The following is a 17600-nucleotide window of genomic DNA, read 5'->3' as shown; positions in this document are numbered from 1 at the left end:
TATTTTACCACTCGTAAAATAATTTTTAAAATGCAGCCATGACTGATTTGTTAAGAATGTTTTCCACAATTAGAGACATACTGCTCTGTGGCTTTAATATCTAGTAAAGGAGCAGTGATAACATGACTGCAAATGTAGTCATGCTCTGAAATCTAATGTGAATCTTAGCTTCAAAATGGACAAATAAATATTTAATGCAGTGATTGGGTGAGGACCATCCACCCAGTGAAACCATAGGCTGAATCCCACCATCTCCAGGCACTGCTAAGGCTTGAGTACAGACAAAGATGCAGAGAAATGCAATTTCCAAGTTTTTAACTGCAGTCTTTTATCTGAATCAAATATTTTTTTCTAACCTTCTCATGTGCTTCATAATTACAAGCATCTCAGTTATGGCTCTTGGATATAAAAATAGTATGGTTTTAGCACCTGTATTCAATCATATTATAGTTACAACAGGGTTGGAGGGTGGAGGATTTACCTATTTTTTTTCCCAACAATTTGCAAGGTATAAAGCACTTTGCATGTGACAAAATAGCTCTTTCATTCACAAATTATTTCCTTTAGCATTAAGTTCTGGATGCAGATGAGTAGTGATCTAATTGTAAAACATTCAGTGTAATCAGAGGGTAATTTGATAAGTCTTTTTCTAGGATTTTAAGTATTTTCATAATCATGGATGTGATGTAGCCTGTTGGAAGCTTCTTTGTAGCTAGCTCTACAAAGATGAAGAGCAACAAAGCATCTCAGCTACATTGTAAATATGTAACTATATTCTTATTTTAGAATAATAAAAACTGCTCTTACCTTTTTCTCTCAAACCCTGCTGAGTGTTTTGGTACAGGATGCACTCAAAATAGCTTTCTTTTTGGCAATTTTTTTATTCTTTAAAGTGACCAATTCTTTCATAGTGTATCAGATATACCACATTAATCATTTCTTCGCATTTTTCTTCTAATTGACACGTGTGTGTGTGTGTGTCTGTGTGTGTGTGTGTGTGTGTGTGTGTAGTGTATGTGTATGTGTACACATCCGCATGCGTTCTTCCGTTGTTTCTGGAATTTTAAGGAGGTGAGAAGCACACAAACTGAAGAGTCTCTAATGGTTTGCTTGCTGTAGAAAACAGATTTATTTTTATAAAAATACACACTGTTTTCTGACCTAGTGTGAAAGATGCTGTATTTATATAAACGCTAATGTCGGAAACGCAGCTGTTACGTTACTTTGTGCTTTTCTTGGTGTGGTTTCCTCCAGCTCCTAAACCCCTTGGATCGCTCCTAAGTGAAAGCCAAAGTTGCAGGCACAGCTTGGATGCCCTTGGGTGTCCTGGACTGCAGTGGATTTTTTGGCAGTTGCAGCCATGATCGAGAGGTGGATTTTTGGCTTTGGTTTAGTTTGGTTTGGTTTTTTGGAATTGGTTTTGAATAGTGGAGGGAAAAATACAGAAATTGAATATTGAGATTTCAGTGCCACAGAAAAGGAGCAAGCAGAACATTGACATATCACAGTAATTTTGGATGATGACAGATCCTTTAATTAGGTGTGCAGTGTGAGAGACCCCATGGATAAGGTTGTTCAGAGTTTGCAGTTTTTCAGAGAGAAAAAAATTTCAGAGAGAAAAAAAATAATAAATCAGCCTTGAAGAATTGCTTTATTTTAAAGTGGAAAAAGGATATGGGATTTTCTTACCTGGTGTTTTAGTTTTCCTCTACTTGTTCTCTTTTTTTTTTTTTTTTTTTTCTTCTTTTTTTTTTCCCCCAACACTGATCTTATGATCAGTAAATCTCTCCCCTTGTGTTTTTCAGCACCTGCTAGGTCTGCATCGGGGCTGATGGCTGTATTCAAACCCCAGCAATAAACTCTGAAGAGGTAAGATACATGGGATATTTCAGTATTAGAACAAATGGCTCTTTTCCTCATTGTGTTATTATGCAATTTGTAGACATCCAGAAAAGCCAGGGATTTACAAGTATTTACATGCCCTGATACTGCCAACAGCCCACTGAGCCTCACCTTCCCAGGGAGGTAATCCCTGTGCCAGGAGAGGCCTTTATCCCAAGGCAGCTTGTCCTCCCTCCTCATCCATGTCCCAGGAGTCATGACAGCCTGTCAGTGTCTGCCTGCTCGGATGTGGCAGCTGCAGCTCGCTGACGTGGATGTTGGCTGATCCCAGAATTGCCTTTTTCTGCTGTGTTCCTTGCCTTTCCTCCCAGCTGAAGTCCAAAACCAAACAGTGTGACCAGGAGATAGAGTTTGCAAAGGCTGGTCTCTGCCAGGAATGTTCTGTGATGGAGGGTGGAGGAGGGAATCAGAGACTATTAGTGTCAGCTCTCGGACAGAAGAACTTCTGGGAAGCCTCATCTCTGTTCATCTCTTGCTCTGACTAAGGCATAGTGGGAAACTGAAAAGAATGATTCAGGTAGCAAACAGAACTTGGATCCCTGCAAAGGACCCATATTTTCCTCCTGAAAAAAGTTTTGCTCTTACTGTCTTTAATGCACCCCCTTCCACCCCCTACTTCAGGACGCATATATGTAATGTTCTTCACTCATACTGTGAAAATGATCTTGGAAAAGCCAAGAATATGCCTGATTGTAATGAAGAATCCCCTTGTGATGGTGACCATTTTTCATTATGAAAAGTTCTGGCTGTGCTTTCTGTCCCATGGGCCTCAGCACAAAGATGTACTGTCCCACTAAGCGTAGCTTTACTCCTCATCTTACCCCATGTTGTTATTTTATCTCAGTACTTTTTCATTGATCCATTGAAATAGGAAATACTTCTGAACAGTTGCTCTCATTGAATTCAGAGCCTCAGAAAAGTAGATGCTGATTATAGTATTTTGCAATTAAAGTTTTTACGAACATAACCAATTAAGTTAAAAATAGTTACTCTTTGGGCTACTTTACACAACACTATTTGAAATTAATTTAATTATATTAATGCAGAAAACATGGCACTCCTTGATCCTTTTTCATTTCTGCTACATACATGAGTTTAAGGATATTTCTAGTGTGAGCACAAGTAGTTTTTTGAGCAAGGGTTCTTTGAGGAATTGGGGTGGAGGACAGTCTCCTTCTGATGGCTCAGTTTGTTTGTCCCTTCACTGAAGTTCAAGTCAAAGGCACACACAGAGCAGCTGCACCTGACAAAGGGCATTTTGAATTCCTTGGCCCTGCCAGAGGTACTGGAAAGGAGCACAGGAGCCCCAGGCCTGTCCCATATAAGAAATATTACATACAATATTACATACAAGATCTCCTTTGCCAATATTGTTATTGAGCTGTATTTCACACCAATTGCCCTTTGTAAGAACAGGATGTTTTGTACACTTAACAATACCAAACCTAAACAGAAGTGAGTTAATTGTGACCATGGTTCTCCTACCCTAGTGCACTGTTCTGTGGCACTCACAGCTGGATTGTGTGCAGGAGCTGAAAGCCACTGGAGTGGAAGTTGGAAGGGTGCAATGGCATATGGGGCCTGGAGATGAACCCAGGGTAGGAAATTGGTGAGACAGAGAGAAAAATTGTTTCTTTCCTTGTATCAAGATGTAGATCAGCCTGACCCCTCCATGCCCTTCCTGCTGTCACCACATTAGCACCAGCTTTGACACTTAGAGGTGACCTGTGAGATGGTGCAACCACAGACTAAGAATGAGTAAATAAAAGTGTGGCAGAGAAATATGTGGGAAAGGCAATGAGGGGATTTCCAGCCATATACATTTCATATAAATTGTTTTTCCTTGGAAGGGAGATTTGCACTTGTTGCGTTTACTGGACTTGGATTTGCCTGATATGAAACTGAGTTAGGTGTTGTATATAGTCCCTCTGGGATTTTTCTGACATAACCAAAGGGTTTTTACTTTGCAGGGAATGTGAGCCTGGAATGTGGCCAGGTCTGAGCACTCTGAGTAAATTTTGGGTGTCTGAAGGGGGAGATGCCATGTTTGGTTGGGGCTCCTTCTGGCATGTCTCGTGGGGAGTGTTCTCTTCCCTTGGTGAGGTCAGAGTGCTGCTGCTGGAGGGAAAGCTCTAGCTAGCCACTTCTTATACTGTGGAGGGGTCACTCAAAGAATAATTGCCATGAAAGATTAATACTGCATTTTCATTACTTTTCATGGTGGTGACTGGTTCTGCAGCCACTCTGTCTTTCTCTGTGTGCATCTGCTGCTAGAAAATTTCAAGTTACACAAGAAATACAGGTGAATAATTTGCTCTGAAATGTATTTTAGAATGCTTCACCTAAAAGTAGGTACTTCTAAACAATGCAAAAATGAACCGAAAACAAGAACCAAATGTAGTTGGCTTTTTTCTGATGAACATGCTTTTTTTATGTAAGTTTCCAGGTGTACATACTGGTGCTGTGTACATGCTATGGATTTCTTGTTGCTATCCTGTTTAGCAGCATGGTGATATCAGCTAGAGAAATTGCTTTTCATGCATTTTTTGCATTAATGTAGCTCTTTGATTAGATTCTCTAACCTGCAAAATTTTCTGTTTCCTCAGAAGGGCAGGAATCTGACAGAAAAGTATTATCTAGCACTAATAAGTTTTTTTTTTTTCTAAGTAAAGAATTACAGTAGTTGCAGTATTCAGTCCAGAATCGGTGGCAGAGTTTGAGGATCAGGTAATTTGGCAGAATAGCAACAGAGAGTTTTATTCCTCAGGTGGCACTCACCTGAGTGCAAGTTACAGATTCAAGTCTATAAAAGTGATGAGATACCAGACTTTGGAAAATTGTAGCATTCCATTGCATAAGAAACATGTAAAATATTTTCAGGGAGTTTAACACTTATTAGCACTCTGATCTTTGCACAGCAAAACCTTTGGTAACCAAAGTAACTGGTGTTAAAATGTTGATACTAAAGTAGGTTGTATCAGCATTTCTCTCATCATTCCATAACTCAAGGGGACTCATAAATCTGGTTATGCCACCAGTGTCTTGTAGTTAAATGTACTGTGGGTTTAAGTATCTGGAAGATTATTTCACAGGTATGATTCCCACTGGCAGTGAGGGAGGGCCAGCTGCACATCTGGAGTTCTGGTATTGGCAGGGAAAAGCTGTGGAGACTGTGTGCTCCCATTCCTGCAGGAAAGTTCTCCACCTTCCTTTACAGAAATTGTGTCCATCCAAGTAGTTCCCAGCTGCAGAGAGATGCTGTGTGAGATGGGCTGGTGACAGATGCTGTCACACTTCACTGGAGCATGTCAGGTGTCCAAACATTGGTCTGAGTAGGAGTGCCAAAGGTTCTGTTGTTATTGTAGTTTATTAGTTCTTGAAAGAATTTTAAAACAGAAAAATGAATTTACTTGCTAACTGCTAACACATTTTCTGAGCACTTCTGAATAGATGCTGGCTACTGTCTTTGGATATAATAATGGAGCTGAAGCAAGTTCACCAACAAGTGTACTGGAAAACTTTATGGATGCATAAAGAACATGTGCTGTCCTCTGCTGATGGTGTGTATTGGCCTTTGCAGCCTTCTGAAAGCAGAAGATGCTTTAGTAATGTCATTTTATAGACAATCCACACAATAAACATCCTGTGGCACTTCAAATTTGGTAAATCTACACCCTGAATGAAAAGTTACAAATATGCACTGTGCTTTTAGCCTCCTGATGTGCCTTAAAACTCATATCTCTTGGCTAATTTCTGCCTTCCAACTAGTAGTTGGCAGGGAAGACTGCTCTTCAAAAGCAGTGCTTGATGGATCTGTCACCAGCAGGCTGCTCTGTAAAAATTCCATGTGAATTGGGCATGCAGGTCACCACCCTTCAGTACATCAGAGTCCTGCTTAGCAGGGGGCAGGTGGAAGAGGAGTTTGGAGTGGCTCAGCTATAGAGGCATCACCCCTGGTTCAGCCTCCAAAGAAGTTAAAGAAACCAGAGGCTTGGGGAACTCTGTTCTGTGGAGTTTAGGGCATCTCAGCAGGAACTCTTCTGGTGTAAAATTGTGCAAATGAATGCTGTAAGTAAGTTGCAACCTCAGAAAGACAACTCATGATAAGGTAATGGGTGGCAGGATGTAGACAGAATGACCTGCATAAAAATAGACTTTAGTTCCATAGTTTTGAGTGCATCAGAGAGCAAGGACAGTGAGCCTAAGCTGACAAAAAGGTGAGGTGGGAGAAAGCTTAGTTAGTAGCCAGGTGGTTTAGGGGAAAATCAGACTTTTCCAGAGCATCATATCACATTATAATCAGTATAGGGCATTCTGCATTGACAGTCTAATCCTTCTGGCTGAGGATACTCTGGCCAAGGCCTCAAGGGAGGGGAAAGCTCCAGGACAGACCTTCTACATATCATATTTGTAGCAGAAAACAGAGATCTTTGCAGGTTTAACATCATAACTTCCTTGTGTGAAATAATGCTTTTTATTTACAATCTTTTATTTTGAGGAGGGAATGTTTGAGGCAAAATGTGGTTTTTTCAGAGACATTCTGTTGTTTGGAAAATACTGTAGTACCTTTCAAAAGCTATTTTTGTCCATTTATAAACTGTTACATTCAGCCCTTGCAGATAAGAAAATCATCTGATATATGAAACAAAACATGGTACTGCATTTTCCTTTCTAAATAATAGATGAACATTTATAGATGACAGCCCCTCCCATTAGTTAAATAATAAATAAAGAGTTGCATGAGTTTTCTTTCAAATGAAACATTTTAATTGTTCCAAATCATCCCAAGCAAATGCAACTGTTACAGTGATGGCTCCAAATATCAGCCTCACACAATCAACATAAAAGGGTATTATTTGCCCAGCTGTGGTGAAAGTCCCACACGTCATGGTCTTATGATTAGTTTTGACTTATATTTTATAAAGAAAATCTTTTTATTCTCAGGGAGCACTCTTTGATTAGCTGCATGGTTGTTGTAGCTCTGTTCTCCTTCCTCCTCCATTTTTATTTATATTTGCCAATATTTGGATACCTTTAGGTTGAAATAACAACAGGTAACACTAAATCACACATCTCTGGAATTAAAGGGACCTCGGAAGTCAGAGAAACTACTTTAGTTTCACGTTGTGTTACTAAGCTTGTTTTAAAGGCAGCATTTTAATTTATTTCTTGGCCTCTCCTTCTTCCCCAAAGATGCAACACATCCCCCAAACCACTGCTCTTGCTCCCAGCCTTGCCCTGTATTGTATTTCTCCTCATTAGTATCTCTATTAACCCTGTACATTTTCCAAAGTGCACAGTACCACAGCAGTGCCCTAAAATTCAGAAGAGATCTCAAGTACTCCTGTAACACTAATGAATATCAGTATTATTAAGTTCTGGAGAGCAGGTAACAGAAGGTAACAGATAACTAATGACAACTAAACCCATTTAAAAAAAAAAGTGACTAGAAGTTGAAAATAATGCACTGTACTTTGCAGTCTTTCATACCTTGACCTTTGCTAAGTGGAAGATGTTTGCCCGACAATTGATACACACAGCCATTTTTCCATGAAAAAAGTTCCTTTCTTTTTCACAAGGTCTGTGTAAGTGTTCAAATATTCACCACGGAGCTTGGAATAGGTATTGGCCAATGATGACTTAGAAACAAGTATGAGCTTGCAGTTCTGAACCACATGCTCTGCTTTTCCATACCAGATGGTTAAACTGAATGACAGCTCAAGCCCAGACACTGTCTTCCCTCCAGCAAGGTAACCAGACTGTATCAGAGCTGTCCTCAGTGGGGTGTTTGCCTCCAGCCTTGTCCCTGCATAGCCCAGGTCCCAGGGTGATGTGAAACAGCCTGACCCTCGTTGAGTTACCAGTGCTCAGACCAGCCCAGCAGAGGAAATCTGAAATCTGGAAAGAAAAGGGTGGGGCAGCTTCTTCTGTAGTTTGCTTCATGTGGATTCTGCTTTGTCATTTTAGTAGCCTTTCCCTCTGCAGTTGAACAAGGGTTTCTTTGTGTGAGAAACTCTGTCATGGTTTAACCAGATGGAAACTCAGCCCCATGCAGCCACTCACTCCCTCATGCTCATGGGACACCGAAGAGGATTGCGAAAAAAGTGAGAAAAATGAGAAAACTCGGGGTGAGATGAACAGAGTTTAATAGGGAAAGCAAAAATGTGTGCACAAGCAAACTAAAACAAGGGATTCATTTCCCTCTTCCCTTGGACAGGCAGGTGCTCAGCCATCCCAGGAAAGCTGGGCTCCATCACAGGTCACAGTGACTTGGGAAGACAAACACCATCACTCCAAATATCCCCTCCTTCCTCTTCCTCCTTCCCCCAGCTTTGTATACTGGAGTGATGCTGTATGGTCTGGGATGTCCCTGTGGCCAGTTGGGGTCAGCTCTCCTGGATGTGTATCCTGCCAAGGCCTTGTGCCCCCCAGATCCTCACTGGTGGGGTGGGAGAGGAGCAGAAAAGGCCTTGGCTCTGTGCATGCCTAAACTAAATAATAACTAAAACATCCCTGTGTTATCAGCACTGTTCCAGCACAAATCCAAAACACAGCCACTACCAGCTACTGGGAAGAAATTAACTCTACCCCAGCCAGAACCAGGACAAATCCTGAGTCCTTTCAAGTCCAGAGGAGTGAGGTCTGTGACTGGGGAGAAGGTCAGACCTGTGGGCCTGTGACATTCACATACTGACACACATTTTCCCTGTATCCTCTTGGCAGCCCTGGGTATCCTGCTGAGCCTCAGGTGGTTGGTGCAGTGTCCTCAGAGTGTGTGGGCTGCTCTGGGAGGGGGCTCCTGGGTAGAGCTGGGGCCAGCCCCTCTCTCATCTCCTGCTGCTGGCACTGGAGTGGGTGGCACAGGGGACAGAGCCCTTCCTCAGGGGCTGCTCGAGCCACTGAGGCCACTTCAGGTGAAAGAAAACATCCTAAACATCACACAGCCTTTGGAGTGGTGTGACAGCTCAGTGAGGGGAAGGGAAGGGGAAAGAGAAGAGGAAGAGAAAGAGGAAGGGACCTGAAACTCCCAAGGGACTCCCACACTCCTTCCACATCAGGTTCTCTCTTTCCCTTTATTAGGTGGTTGCTGGAGGGTGGAAACTTTTTTAGACTTTTTTATTTTGCATTTATTTATGCCTGTTTTCCCCCATGTATAACTTTGGACCTCTTGGTACCAAAGATCCCATGAAGTGCTGGTCAAGGGAATAGTGACTCCACCCTGGTGTAATGTTGAAAATATGTTCATTCAGCTAAACATACTTTGAAATATTGGCAAAGCAGCAGCTTGTGCAGTTCAGGTGGGAAGCAGTTCAGGAAGTATCTGAGGCTGTATCCTCTACAATTCAATAAATCAACAACTCATAGTGCAACTAATATTCTTTTGCCACTAAAATACACCTCAAAACCAGAAGCTGTTGTTTCAAAGGGATGTGGACTTGCTTACCATGTATTCTGATGTAACTGAATAACTGACCAACAACTAGAGTATTTTTATTCAACAAACCTCACACATGTGGATTTTTTTAATCTTAAACTTTTCTATTTACAAAATGCTGAGCTCAATACAGTGAGCATGAGAAGATGATTTTTTTTAATTTTCAGGAATTAGCAACATAAAAAAATGTATTTTAAAAGAATTTTATCTTTTAAACATTTTCATTGCAGAAAAGGCACACTGAGATTTTCCATTAGAAATAATCATGCACTAACTCAGAACTTTGGGGAAAAAATCAGATTAAACTATTATGTATTTTTTTAAAGGAAAATGTTTCCTTTATATTAATCAATACATAGTGATGTAGTTAGTGAAGTTAGTGTGAGTTTTTTAAATTAATGCTTGTTAACTGCTCTGCAGAGGAATACCTTTTAAATGCTATTTCTTCAACTAAATTTTGAGATTGTATATTACAAGTATGTAAGATTTTTACTTATTTTGTAAAAAGAGCTGTTGTTCAAAAGGCATTAGAATCAAAGTCCTTGTTTTTGCTAAGCAGATCAGGCCCAAAGTCAGAGTTCCTTTCCACTGCTGCCACCTCTAAGTTCAGGAATTCAGGTAACTTCAAACCACACAGTATGCTCCAGTTTCCTTAAATGACCAAGGAAATAATTTCTAAAAGAAGTTTTTAAACAGGGAGTGGGATTTTATCTGAAGTGAAGAAAGCATGGGATGTAAAAGCTTTAATGGACTATTTTCAGTTATTGCCCTGGACTTTCCCAAATAATGGCAATTTTCTGTTCATTTTCTGCTAATTGCATGTGCAGACAGATTTTGAGCCATCTGTGGTGGCTCCAAAGCAGAGAATTTCCTGCAAAGCAGTCAGGTTCCAGAGGAACTGGTCTGTGGTTGAAGCATGTCCTGGTTCGAGCTCCCTCCCACCCTGAGATCTGGGTTCCATCTCTACAGAAGTGACACGTCCTGTGTTCTGCACATGGCACAAATAACACATGAATGTATGAAAACTGCAAGGCCTTCTGCTGTGAGGAGCAAGCTGAACACAAATCAGTTTCTCCCACTGGTTTTTCTCAGTTAAGAAAAAAATCCTTCCAGTTTTATAGCTTCACATCTTGATGTTATAAAACGTAAAGGTGGGCAAGGCATGTTTGGGGTATGCCAAGCTGTGGTTGGTGTGTTCCCTCAGACTGCACTGTGAAAGAGCCATAATTCTCACTAATCTTCATTCAATGAAATTTAATCATAGAAAATTCTAAATAGGTTTAGGTAGGATGGCAGTTTTTGGATTAAAGATAATGCATCTTAAAATAGCAAGGCAGAAATACAAAAGCAAATCTAGAAAAGCCAATAAGGCATGAATCATTCAATAAAATAAGACCTAATGGTAGGAGTGTACTACAGTAGAGTTCAAGTACTCTTTGATGTACTTTTTTTTCCCATCACCTGTTCGATTTTGTATGTAAATTCAATAAGTTACAGCTCCTGGAAACATACTTTGATTTGCTAGATCTCTATCTGCATGTGAGAGCTTTAGTCACAAGTGTATTTAGATTGGGAGCAGACCAATACAGATTTCTTTTACAACACACACAATCCTGGGAGTCCCATACAAGCTTGTGCATGAATTCCTGACAGATGTATCTGTATCAAAACAAGCAGGCAGAATGTGCTTGGCCACTTTTTCAAATATCAGGATACCCTTAAAAGTGCAATTGAATAAACCCAGATTTCACTACACCATCTCATTTTTCACTCTTTATTTTAAAATAATTCAAAACTTAATCTATTGAGACTAAAAAAACCACATGGAAGGTATCTTTGAGTGACAGCCTGAATGGTTTATGGGGAGGAAACTAATGACATACGACAAAATGCAGAAGCATTGCTTGTCATACAGTCCTGTGCTACAAGTAAATTCATCAACCAAAATCCACCTTTCAGTAACAGTGTTGTGACAAAAAGAAACCAAAGCTAGGAAATGACACTTGGATAGGTTGGTTTAAATTTAGGGGTGGTTGATTTTGACTTTTTTAATCCATTGAAAGAGGAATGTCTGGGGGTTTATCCCACTTCTTCCATTATTTTTCTACTTGGGTATCAGTCAATACCCCTTACTTTCTAAGAGTGTATGTCTTGTTCTGGAAGATATGAATACTGCTGTTACAAGGTTTAGATAAGGATAATATGACTTTTACACAGAGGATTACCTGCATCTGAGTGTTGGAAATGACATTAAGAAGGAAGCTCCAGTACCTTCTCATCTTCTAAGCTCCTTTTTCTCCCACTTGCCTTTTCACCTTTCAAAATTAACAGTGTCCATTGTGAACATAGGAGGTTTAACTCCTAATTTTCCTACTTTTTCATCAATAAATCACTTACCAGGTTCATTTTTTTCTGAATTATGAGAGTACAGATGGGTGAGTTGTACCTTCTCCAAAGAAACAGATTTTTATAAATTACAAGTTTTATCAGAAGTAATCCAGCATTCTGTAGGAAAATGAAAGAGCTGCTTTCACATTCAGGTTCTTCTGTTTGTTTTTGTTGGGTTTTTTCATTGAAAATGTTCACACATTAGCCAGCAGTTCCTGATGATTTACGACATTTCTTCCACATAGGTCATTTAGGATTCCGGAATGTGATTTTAGCAGATTTTTGTAAGTATATTTCTGTTGAAACAGAAGTGCTGAGATGATGCAAGAATGAAAAAAACACTTTGTAGGGAGGAACTTTAATTTTTCTTTCTCCATATCAGAATAATGCCTTAAAATATTACTCGAGTCCTTTACAGATTTTGTTTAGACTACTTTAACTGTTTTTCTCATGGAATAATTTTGTTAGCCTTGGTCAAGCTTGCCCTGAGCAGGGCTGGTTTCAGGTTGTAGCAGTGTGCAAAGAACATTTCACCCCAAAAGGCCACCACCATTCCATTGAGAAGATGCTGTTCTTAGTGTTTGAAATAGCAACATTTTGCCCATATCATCAGAGTTTCAGTAATTTGTGTCTAGCATATATTCAGGCAACTGTTTGCTCTTCACCAAAACAAACCATGTGTCCTCCTGGAAGGTGGCACCTGACCACACTCAGTGCAAGGTCCTTGCTGTTGGCATCATTTTGCTGCAATGTAGAAGAAGCTTATTCTGCCAAAGACTCAGCTGCCTTTGGGGCTCAAGGTCTCCTGTGCTGTGCAAAAAGGAATTTATGGTTCCATCTCTTTGCAGTGAGTTCTTGCCAAACTCATTCACCTTGAAAAGCTATTTTCTTTCTAAATATTCTCCCATTTAACTGCAGAAGGCATATTGCCTGTGATTTCTGGATTTATCCCATTCAGAGCTTTGCTTCCAGGGGTGTCTGAAGGATCCTATAAAAGTTAGCATAAGCATTCATGTTATTACAGGTTTCTCTGAGTTACAACTTTCAGCTCTAGGCATATTCAAAACACTGAAAATGCTCAAGAAGGATGAAAATTCAGAAGAAGCTGAAAAAAGTGTTACTGGAACAATAATCCAAAACAACCACAAACTCAGCCAGCCAGTAAGTGCACTGTGGCCTTCCCTGCTGCCCTGACCTGGATCCTCCTGCCTCGGGCACTGTGAAAGGAATGTGCATTCCTTGCAGCCTCCTGGTCTTCCTTTTGTGCAAAAGGAAAAGGAAACCTGACTTTGGCCTGGCAGGTGGTTTTAATGGTCACTTGGTAGTCCTTGCCCTCAGTTCAGCACACACAATTGAGCCCGTGTGGATCCTGAGCTGTCACCAGTTACAGGAGCTGTGGATCTCAGCTAGTGCCCACTCTGTCTGCTTGGACACAAACCAGCAATGCTCAGCAGCCCATGACACTCCCCAAAGCATTACTGGAATTGCCAGCTGTACAAAATTTGAGTCTGTCCTGGTTTAGGGCAAATTTGGGAGAAAACCTCTAAAGAGGTTCCTCTAGAAAGCAGATTCAAGCGGCCCTTCCCCCAGATGGTTCAGGAAAATATTTCCTTGGAGAAAAGTGGAAAAAAACCTGTTTATTTAACAGGCAAAGCATTCACCAGCACAAAAAAATGAACAAAAAACAATAAACTCTTGCCAATCTGAAGAGATGAAAAACTAGAAAGTCCCTTGGGGGGCTGTAGCTCAGCTCACCCAGTCTCTGATCAGTCCCTCCAGGGCTGGAAATGCCCCAGTCCAGCCCCGGCCCGGTGCCCACAGGTGGAGCTGCCAGTGCTCTGCTGGGTGTTCTGTCCAGAGCAGGGTTAAAAGGTCCAAGAAAAAGAAAAACCACAGTCCAGGGAACTTCTCTCCCTCAGCTAGCTAAAAACTAACTGAAAAGCAAAGGAGAGCCCTGTCCTGCTGTCTGTCCATGCTGCAGACAGCACAGTCCAGGAGGAGGGAGTGCGTGCAGTTTCTGGAAACAAACTCCACACTTCTTCTCTCCCCTTCTTTGCTCTCAGAACCTGTCTTTGGGTGCAAAACTTATTTCTGGGCTTAACAAATGAATGGGAATACAAGCATCATTAAGTCACCCAGTACAAATCTTCCCCAATCCTAATACTTACTTAAAAAGAAGATGCTAAAGGACAGAAAATAGTTTTTAAAACTGATTTTATATTGTGCTCCAGCACTATAACGCTGAGAAAACCAGTTTTATTAACCTGGGATAATGGGAAATGCTCCCTAACCTCCTAGTGCCTGGTAGTGCTTGCTTCAGAACTGTGCTTTATAAAGAACAAAGGGCATGTATTTGGCAGAAATCCTCGAGTGTAGGTATTTTACTTTTTGTTTTTAACACACTCAAATTATAAGTCAGTTAATGTTGGTTCCTCATATGCTCCTTGGTTGTGACCTCTGGCAATGCTTTGCCCCTGCCAGGAGGGTCCAGGGGAAAGGTGCTTACAGCACACAGTGCCAGTATGTGTGGTGCTTTACCAGGAGTTTGGGCTCCCAGGATGGAGAGGATGCTTGTGCTAAAGTCTTACCCTTAAAATGTGGGTAGTCTCTCTCCTTTAGCTCATGGGATTTCTGTGAGTATGAATTAGAGGATCTCTGAGAAGCATCCAAGTACCACAGTGGTAAATAGTGCCACAGGAAAACCTTGTAATTCAGGCTCTGATGGGTAGTTTGAGAAGGATCCAGCAAATAAGGCACAGAACTGCACCTTGTTAGTGAGGAGAATACAAAATAGGGTAGCCACCAATAATGGCATTGTTTTGTTTCATCCAGTTCCTGAAGCTGGGCCCCAGCAGAAAAGATGGAAGGCCCACAAGTGAGAATTGTATCATACAAACAAGGGTTGTATACAAGAAATGCTACTTGCTGCACAGCAGATTTTATTCCTGTTTTTCTCTACTGGATTCTATACACTTTAATCCTGTTTGAACAAGATTAACCATTGTTTCAATATAGCTCTGACATGTGTATGCATGTGTCTGTGTGGCAGGACACATGCTTGAACAAGTAGTTTTTTACAAGTTAGGTGAGGGGGTTAATAGCAAATGGCATGAACAGAGATTTTATCCTGTAGCAGTCTAAGATCCGAATGAGTCATCAGGAGGAGTGGAATATTCTGAACCATCCCACAGTGCTACTTGAGCCATCTGATGGCAATAAGAAGATAATTCTCTATTTCAAGCATCTCTATAAGCAACGCAGTTGTTGGTGATTCCCTCTTTTCCCCTGACAATGCCCTGCCTTGTCAGCACTGTCTGTTCTCTACCTGCCCCCATTTGCTTCCCCAGCCAAGATGCTCAATTTCTTTTTGCAAAATGTTTTAACTTCCCTGCTCAGAGAGAGTCTATTCCCACCTTCTGCAGCCAGCCTGCCTCCCTTGCTCCACCAGTCTCCATCACTTTACTGATGCCCTTCTCCCTTCTTTTGCTTGTATTCTGGTTTAATAGTTTTAGTTCTTCCATACTGAAATCAAGCACCTTGCACTGGGCTGTCTGAATTCCACAGGAGAGACATTAAGAGCAGAGGACGATGGTTTTGTGGTGCTCAGGCAGACAGTTCCACCATCCCTTGGAATGACGGAGCTCTGGTGTCAGGCAGAAGGTTTGTCTCCATCTCACCAGCAGCATGGTTTATGAAAGTGAGGGCTTTGTGATTTTCTCTGTCAAACCTCAGGAAGCCCCTGGCCAGCATACACAAGCTGAGGCTTTCTCACCTTGCCGAGTGAAGCAGCAAAACTCCACCTCCTTACCAGGCCACTCCCATTCTAACTCCCGCTCCAAACAGGGGCAAGCAGGAGCTTCTCGAAGAGCTTTCCCTAATTAGGCAGCATGACCGAACAGTCTTCGATAGGCTCCTTCTCAGAAAGGCCTAAGATGTTTGGTTGATGATTTTCAAACAAGTCATTCCTGAGGCACACACCTGGTGAGGGCTGTTTTCAGCCAAACAGTTGGAGTTTGGCAAACTCTTTAACCAACTGAAAATGTAGTCTTCTAATAGGAGGTATCTGGCAATCATTCCGCCAGGCAGTTATGCCAGCCCCACCTCTCATTTTTTGGATCATTTAATAAAGCAGTGAAGAATTTTAAGGGAGTATTTCTTCCATTAGAATTTCATAATCTACAACCATGCTGCTTCCTCATACCCCTTTGAGCTATAAACTGTAGACAGAGAATTTTAAACCAGCATGTGGAGTTTGGAATCACTAGCCAATTCCCATAAGCTTCATAATACTGGGAAGTTTGTAATTGAACATGTAGATAAAAAATGAGAAAAAATATACTAAAATTGTTACTTACTTTTCCATCTTGAATACCCTCAGTATACCTTTAATTATTTTAAAAACATGTTTTTACATATTCTAAAAATTATTTTATATAGAGAAATTAAACTCCTACTGCTGTGTTTCATCCTTGAGTTTGACTGTGTATTGAATTAGCTCTGACAATGCCTTGCTACTTTAAACCAGAGAAAAGTAGTAAAGGACATGAAAATGAAGAACATTTTGGTATGTGCAACTTTTGCTTGTACAAATTATTTGGTATTTGCTCGTGTGACAACGCTGAGCAAACTTTGTAAGAAAAGAAAGGATTTTACTCACTTTGACTTGAATATTTATTCGTATTTTTGTAGCTAAAGGATTATATCCTCCAAAGAATTCTCTGGCCTCTAAAGCCAAACATGTATCTAAAGAACTGGGGCCTGCCTTTCTATGTCTTTATGGGCTGTGGTTTGCTCACTCTGCACTTTGCTTCTTTGTTGGATGCCAACTCAAATGCAAAACCCTCAGGTGTAACAAGTTGCTCTCCATAGTGCATAGCAGAATATGCTTTATTCTGATCTGTGAAGGGATGAAAATGTTCCTGACAGTGGTAGTCACAGGATAACTTCATTGAGTTGCCCAGTGTGGCTTCACCTATTACAAGGATAAACAGATTACAACCAGTAAAAACTTTTTTAGAATGTCAGCAGTAGGAAGAGAAACACAAAACTTTATCATGCCTGATCAGCCCACTGGTGTTTCAGCTCTCTCCAAGTCACTAAATGCTTCAGAGGAAACGGGAGGACTCTGACAAACACACATCTGTTAATATGCAGATGGGGTAAATTGCTAGTAGGAGTTATCATTATCTAGGAGGTCCTAAAAATTGGGGCTCTGTGAAGGAATTTGTGTCAGTTGGCAGCTTGTCCTTTCCTGTCATTGGGCAGAACATTGATGGATGTGCTGAATAGTGCCAGTGGGATTACAGCTGCTCAGGATGAATTTGGTACCATACTGCAGACGAGCATGCTGAGGAGATGGAGCATACCTGGCCTGATTTGTGCCTGGATAAATTCTTCTTGCTGGAGCCACCCAGCAGGTGACAGCCAGAATTCATACTCTGCAAAAAAAAAAAGGGAGGGTTAATAAGTCAAATGAATGTGTGCTTGGCTTCACAAAAGAAGGTGCTTTAGTTAAGTGCACAGTCTATCTATTCCACACACCCCCCAGCCAAATAAAGGGCCCATCTGCAGAAGACTGTAAGTGATGCTAATAACCAAGGGAACTAAAGATTAAATGGGAATAAATGGCCAAAGAGTTGCAGGTGGAATTCTGGAGCAACTGGATGTAAAACAAGGGAAGGATTACAAAAGGAACAGGGTTAAGAAGGGAGAGGGAAAAGAAGGAAGGTGGCGTTGGGGCCGTGGGGGTTTCCGGGGTGCAGGGGCAGGCGCAGCGCCGCCAGAGCGCGGGTCCGGCCCGCGCGTTCCCGCCGCGCGCGTGCGTGTCTTTGGGCGCGCCCTCGGGCCCCGCGTGCGTGCGTGAGCGCGCCCGCGC

General features: G+C 41.4%; 1 long non-coding RNA gene across 1 annotated transcript in view; it reads right to left on the bottom strand.

The window, feature by feature from the left end:
• Positions 1 to 11097: 11097 nt before the first annotated feature.
• LOC127059136 (uncharacterized) overlaps positions 11098 to 17600 on the bottom strand; it is a 28001-nt gene continuing 21498 nt past the window's right edge. Inside the window, exons 3-4 of the long non-coding RNA XR_007776606.1 lie at positions 17092 to 17163; positions 11098 to 12713 (exon numbers count right to left, since the gene is read on the bottom strand). This is a non-coding gene — a long non-coding RNA (uncharacterized LOC127059136). The remainder of the gene's footprint in view (positions 12714 to 17091; positions 17164 to 17600) is intronic.

The sequence above is a fragment of the Serinus canaria genome, chromosome 1A (genome assembly GCF_022539315.1).
Source record: "Serinus canaria isolate serCan28SL12 chromosome 1A, serCan2020, whole genome shotgun sequence".
Taxonomy (NCBI): Eukaryota; Metazoa; Chordata; class Aves; order Passeriformes; family Fringillidae; genus Serinus; species Serinus canaria.
This window is presented reverse-complemented; position numbering and strand designations above follow the sequence as displayed.